We start from the raw sequence: 7,260 nt of genomic DNA on the forward strand, positions 1-7,260 counted from the left end.
TTATACCCACCCCATCCCCATGGGCCCCCATCCAGAAGGAAGAAGTGAGGGCCACGGGGGGAGCAGGAAGGAATGGTGGTGAGGGCTCTTCCTGGGGGAATCCCAGAGCTGTCCTGGGGGAGGCTCCCGGACACACTGTGTTTATTATCTTGGCTTCATGGCCTACACAAACAAAATGGGACAGTGATGAGCGTTTCTCTGCCACCTCCAGGCCTCCCTCCTCAGCACCTGGACTAGAACGGCACTTTAAGTGGGGGGTTGCTGAGACCCCCCCCAACCAGCTTGGCCAGACAGGTCTGCACCCCGTGGGGGAGCTGCAGTCGGGTGCCCACTGGGGCTCCTGCCTTGTGCAGAATCGGCCCCAGGACCTCGTTCAGGCCTTTGTGGAGCTTGGGGTCTCGTGGGCTTCCAGGAGCTCAGGCCCAGCTGCCCCTGGACCATCAGAGAGAGCTGGACCTTGTGCCCAGCTTCAGGTAGAAGAGACCCCAGAGGCTGGTCCCCCCATGGTGTGTCACTTGGAAGACAGTGACGGTCTTTCCTTTGTGCCCGGAGCAGATGGCGCCGGGACAGGCTGGCCGCAACAGGCCTTGGGATGACCCAGGCGCAGAGGATTGGGGAGAGGGCAATTCTCTAGGCCAGTGCCCCTGGGCACTCCTGAGGTCAGGCTTAAGGGTCAGACATACCTGGGAGGTAACGGGCCACTTGTCGAGGGCTGCGGGTCTGAGGCCCCTGCCAGTGCTGCCGCTGGAGCCAGACTGGGTCCAGATCTTGGCTTCCCTGTGTGTGGGGCTTGCTGCCGGGAGCTCCCACCACCCCAACACAATCAGGTCATCTGCTGTCCATGGGCTGCGGTACAGCCTCCTCGTGGGCGTTATGAGAATTCGAGGGACCTTCTCCGGCAAGGGTCCGGCCATCCTGGACTCCTCTGTTCTGCTAGGTGGGCAAGGTCGTCCTGGGCCATGTCCTCCGAAATCACTAAAGATCAGAAACAACACGCTTGTCCGTTTGGTGACCGGACACATAAATGATGGTGTTGGCAGTGCAGGGGAGCACTCCGTGGGCTCAAGGAAGGAGGGATGAGTGGCCTGGGCCGGGAGCCAGGCTCAGCACAGACTGGGTGTTCGGGAAGGTCCCATCAGGTCACAAGAAGTGGGTGCTGAGAACGGCCTTTTATGTGCACAGACCCAGTCTGGAAGCGCGGGTTCCCCCCTCCTGCTTTCACCGGGATGCTGGTGTTGGGGGACTGGGGACGGTGTGGAGGCCCTGTCTCACGGGACCTCCACTCCCTACGTGCCTCCGAGGTACCAGGCCAGGGGTTAGCAAACCACGGCCCACGGCCACATCCCACTTCCCACCCCCATGTTGCACAGCCCAAGAGCTAAGAACACTTCTTAGTTTTCGAAGGTTAGAGACAATTCAAAAGAATAGCACTTTGTGACACATGAAAGGCCAGTGAAACTCCATTGGCACGGTCCAAAGAAAGTTTTCCAGGCACACAGCCAAGCCCATTCACGGGCTCATCGTCTAGGGCTGCTATCTCCCCATAGAGCTGGGCCACTGTGACACTCTGTGACCCAGAAAACCTGCCACGTGTGTCCTCTGGCCCTTTACCCACAAAGTCAGCAATCCTGCTGCCTCGCTGGTCCCCAGTCTGGAAGAGAGGCGGTCCCGTCCACAGCATCTCCCAGCTAGCCCCCTGTGGGGAGAGCGAGGGCTGCTTTGGACAGGACCCTTCCTTCTGGGCCTGCGCTGGTCTCTCTGCAGAGGCCCCTTATGGCTCAGCCATCCCCCGCTGACTCACGTTGAAAGCCGAGGGCTCCCCACCTGACCCCCATGCTCCTCGCCCCTCCCAGAGGCCCTCGGGCCCACTGAGGGAAGGGGCAAGGGCAGCCAATCCCCTCCTGAGGCCCCAGAGCCTCCTGTGGGGCGTAGGCAGTAGAGGTGGCAGAGGCCCAGGACCTTGGCAGATGTGACTTGGGAGGAGGGGATGGGGGTTGCACAAAGGGGGCTCTGTTTCTCACCCCACTCAATTGCTGGGTGCTTTTGTGGTTGTCGCTGCCAACTCAGGTGCCTTCTTCCTAGTGCCAGGCTGGCTGGGCTTGCGCCCAGGAGAATCTGTGAGAACCGGAACCCTAGGGAGCACTGCCTGGGGGGCGGGGGAAGGCCCTGGGGAGCAGTACCTGGGGGGTAGAACCCCAGGAGCACTGACTGGGGTGGTAGAACCCCGGGGAGCGCTCCCTGGGAGGTAGAACTCTGGGGATCCTACTGGGGAGTAGAACTCAGGGGAGCACTGCCTAGGGGGTTGACTAGAAGAGCCAGTCGCTGCCTAGATGACAGGGGTGCCAGGACGTGCCAAAAAGCACACACGAGGGACTTTTTCAGAGGGCAGGACTCACGTGCACACACATGCGGTCACACTCGGACGCACCCTCAAGCTCGCACGCCTGCCCGGCTTTGTCCATACACAGGGCCTTGCACGGGACCTGCACGTACGCACACATGCACACCTACTGAGGGACCCCCTCATGCCCTGTGGCGCAGTGCTGGCCCTGGGGAGGCTCAACACAGGCCCTTTGTCCCTCAGGGCAAGAGCTCCCCACAAGGGGATTTGCGAGGCCATAATCCCCACCAAGCACGTGCTCAGACCTCACTGCCAGGAGCGGAAACAATGCGGCCTTCTCCCAGCAGAGGAGAGGGGCTGGACCGGGCACCCTCCCGTCTGGATGTGGGGACTGGGGAGGCCCCTCTGTGCCCTGCAGCCTGCGGCACAGCAGACAAGAAATCCTCCGGTTCTCACCGATGCCCCGCTCTAAGCTAAGCATTTTTTCCACTTCTCTCCAGAGAAATGCAACTCCTATTTTGGAAAACCACACATTTTGTCTAATCTTTTACGCAGTTCAAATTCCACGGGGTGCCTGGGTGGCGCAGTCAGTTGAGTGTCTGACTTTGGCCCAGGTCATGATCTCGGGGTCCTGGGATCCAGCCCCGCGCAGGGCCCCAGGGCGAGCTCTGCGCTCAGCGGGGAGCCTGCTTCTCCCTCTCCCTCTGCTCTGCTCTCTGCTCATGCTCACTCTCTCAGTAAATCCTTATTCAGCCCCAAATCTCTGAAGGACAACATCCCTTGCTTCTTCTACTCTCTGCTGGCTGCCTGCTGGCCCGGGTGCTTCTCTGCTCATAGCTACACCCCTGCAGTCTCTCCTCCTCCCTCACCTGCGCTGCTCCCTGTGTCTGTGGCTTCTTTTCCCGTCTTCCGTAAGGACGGCTGGTGTTGCATTCATGGCCCATTCTATCCGGGAGTGTCTCGGGATCCCTGCCTTAATTACATCTGTGAAGACCCTTTATCCAAATAAAGTCCCATCAGAGGTTCTGGGTGGACATATCCTTTTGGGGGGACCACGATCTAACCCATCACAGGACATTACCCAGCCAGCCTGAGGCTTGGTTGGGAGCCTCTCCCAAACTCCAGAGCCAGTGCATCCCACCTCCAGATGGCCAGAGCCCCTCCCCCAGGCCCACTGAGGCCCCCCCCCCCATCATCTCAAACCCATCTTCCTCTCTGCTTTGAGAGGCCTGCCCCGTAGCAGGGGTCCCTTTGTAAACGTCTCCTCATTTCCTGGAGTTCAGAGTTGTTGGGGTCTGGGACCCCACCCTGACGCATACCCTACCCCATCCTTCCACCTGTCTGCCCTTGAACCTGCCTGCCCAAACAGACTTCTGCAGCAATGTCCAAGCAACTATGCTTACTTCCACATGAGGGCATTTAGGATATCTCTCCCTTCCCTGTCCTTTTTTTTTTTTTTTTTTTTTACTGCTTTGACTTTTTTGTTGTTATGGTTAGATTACCACTTTTACAAACTGAGAAGCTCTTTTTTTTTTTTTTAAGATTTTATTAACTTGACAGCAAGAGAGCACAAGCAGGGGGAGTTGCAGGCAGAGGGAGAGGGAGAAGCAGGCTCCCGGCTGAACCAGAAACACTCAGTGCCGGGCTCGATCCCAGAACTCTGGGATCATGGCCCAAAGCCGGAGGCAGAGGCTTAACCTGCTGAGCCACCCATGCCCCTGAGAAGTGTTTTTTTAACCTATAAGTTTACAAAGGATATGAAAGTGTATGCCCTCAGGGTCAAAACAGGCTGGGAGGTGGGTCCCTCTTCCTTTGTTGGAGGAGAGCCATGGCGTCGTCCTCCTTGTTTAAAGTCCTTTGAAGACACGAAGTCCATTTGACGGAAGCACCGCGCCTGTAGACACGTTAGCCAAAGGAATGCTTAGGAGCAGGTGCTGAGATTTATAAAAATTTCCCCAAAGATGTCGTGTTTTGTTGTTTTTTAGTAGGCTGTACGCCCAGTGTGGAGCGAGCTCGAAGCTGGAACCCACGACCCCGAGATCAAGACCTGATCTGAGATCCAGTCAGACGCTTAGCTGATGGAACCGCACAGGGGTCCCAGACGTTGGTCAACAACCCAGACGTCCAACATGAAGAAATTAGTTCAAAGTTCGGTTCTGGTGATCTTTTTTTTTTTTTTTTTTTTAAGATTTTATTTATTTATTTGACAGAGAGAGATCGCAAGAGAGGCAGGCAGAGAGAGAGGAAGGGAAGCAGGCTCCCCGCTGAGCAGAGACCCTGATGCGGGGCTCGATCCCAGGACCCTGAGATCCTGACCTGAGCCGAAGGCAGAGGCTTAACCCACTAAGCCCCCCAGGCACCCCTCGGTTCTGGTGATCTTGAAGGGTTTCTTCTTTATGCTCCTTTTGTGGACTTGTATATCCTAAGGAGGACGCGTTGATTTTAGAATCACCATCTTGAGGGTATTTGGACATTGCAAGTAGGTCTGTCCCCCACGCAGGGTACGTGCAGAGTCTCCAGGTGACCGTCCGCTTCTCACATGCGAAGGGGCACAGCCTGCTCCGTGGGTGCCTGGCTCTGTACCTGGCCTCGGACTCTGAAAGGGAGACACCTCCTGAGGGTGGAGGGAAGGGATCCCGCAGACACAGAACGGGGCTAATGGCAATGGGGACGCATGGGGCAGGGGCGGGGTCCTCATCCCATACAAATAAGTATGGGGACAGAAACATTGCTTCAGGCCCCCAAGTCACCTGCATGTTCAGCTACCTGCTTATTTAGCAAACAGGCAGTGGGGGACCAAGCCCCAGAGCCCTGGCCTGCCTTCTAGAAGAGCCCCTGTGCAGCTCCGGCTCAGCAGTGCCCCCTTGTGTCAGAGGGCGCACATGGCAGAGACAGGTGCTGAAAGCCCCGAGAGCTTATGGAAGGAAAATCCACCCCAGGAGATGCAGGGTAGCAGGTCAGGGGCTCCTAGGAGAGGGAGGGACTCAGGGGACTGCCAGGACCCAGCTTGGCCCTGGAGACATGGGGCAGCGTCTTACAGGTCTCTTGTGAAATTCCCCCCAAGACAAGGGTTTCATGATCAGGTCAGTTTGGGGAATGCTGGCTAATTTTGGCTCTTGGGTTTGCTGCCCTCACCCCTAATGCCACTGACTGCCTTTTTTCCCTCTTCTTTCCAGTAGAAATGGGACATTGACACCGTATTTCTGCTGTTTTGGCATCTCTTGTTTGTTCTTTCTTGCGTCCGCTGCCTCCTCTGGCCTCATCCTTGGGCACCACTTCTAGGAACTGCTTCTTCCGATTCCTCCCAGGAATTTCAGGTTTCAGTCCCCCAGTGATGACACCGGTCCCACCGGGGCAATCCAAGACAACTCCCCATGTCACACCGCTGGCTCAGCCATGTCTGCAGAGTGTCTTTTGCCACCTAGAGTGACACACTCAGTCTCCGGAGATTAGGACGTTGACATCCTTGGGCTCCATTCTGGTCCCTGCCACAGGGACCTCCCTGGGGAAGGGCAGGCGGGAGGTCCCCTTCATCAGCCATCCCGCCTGAGAATGACATCACGTTGCCCTCCCCCTTGACTGGTTGTTAGCGGATCTAGAATTCAAAACCCACGCACGTAACTTTGTCTCCGATCTCTGAAGACCCTGTAGCACCAGCTTCTCGCTCTTGTTCCAGAATCTTGGTAGCTGTTCTATTGTTGCTGATAGCGGCGGTCCTGGCGTTTGTCCTTGCAAGTGGCAGGCAGGTGGCTTGAAAGTGCATCAGCAGATCCTCCTCCATAAGCCTGAGAAAATGTCACCTGTCCACACACCCAACCAACTGGATTCTTGTTTGGTCTTTAAATGCACTTACTGGCTTTGTTTTCTGATTACAACACGATAGGAAAGGGGTAGGGAAGGAAATCTGGAAAAGGCTTAAAAGGATGGTAAGCGCCTAGACGGCTATCACCCAGGGGTGACAAGTGTGGACACTCCGGTGTGTCCCTAGTTGCACCCGACTCTCCACATGCTATGAAATGCACGAAGCTCTGGACTGTGGTTATGCATAGAACCCATCCAAAATACTTCCGTTTCTCCATAGTTACTCTTTTTTAATTTTATTTATTTATTAGAGAGAGAGAGAACAAGTAGGCAGAGAGGCAGGGGGAGACAAAGGGGGAAGTAGACTCCCCGCTGAGCAGAGAGCCTGATGCGGGGCTCGATCCCAGGACCCTGAGATCATGACCTGAGTCAAAGGCAGAGGCTTAACCCGCTGAGCCACCCAGGCAGCCCAACTCTGTAATTATTCTTGTTTGCATAAGGGAAGTAGTAAATCTTAGTGGCTACCTAAAATATCTGCTCTGGCTTCTACAACTTTCTGGAGAATAAGAAAAAGGAAAAGAAAAAATACATTGGTGGTATCACCCATAATAGGAGTGAAAAATCATGATGAGTGTCATAAGCTAACATTTGCTCTATGAAAACTATGTTCAGAAAGTCTGGACTCCAGGGGCTCCTGGGGGGCTCAGGCAACCAAGTTAAGCGTTTGACTCCCGATCTCAGAGTTGTGAGTTCAAGCCCCACACTGGACTCCACACTGGTCGTGGAGCCTACAGAAAAAAGAAAAAGAAAAGAGAGCGAAAAGAAAAAATGATACAAGAAAAAAACTTTGACTCCAAGCTGAAGATGTCCTTAAAGGTGAAAGTTGCGGGTTTAATTGTCTCCATGAACTGACCACAAGGGAAGGCCCCCTCTCGGTTGACACTGGCTGGCAGGAAAGCACACGATAGGACAGTGGTCACTTACGGTCTGGGCGACCCCCCTCACCCAGCCTCCAACTTCTTCACCAGACAGGACTCCCATGTCCCCACTACGCATGTCCTCCCCAGCAGTCAGAGTGACTTGAGGTGTCCACAGCAGAGCGGCATGCTGAACCACCT

The sequence above is a fragment of the Lontra canadensis genome, unplaced genomic scaffold (genome assembly GCF_010015895.1).
Source record: "Lontra canadensis isolate GAN:19392208 unplaced genomic scaffold, GSC_riverotter_1.0 scaffold171, whole genome shotgun sequence".
Taxonomy (NCBI): domain Eukaryota; kingdom Metazoa; phylum Chordata; class Mammalia; order Carnivora; family Mustelidae; genus Lontra; species Lontra canadensis.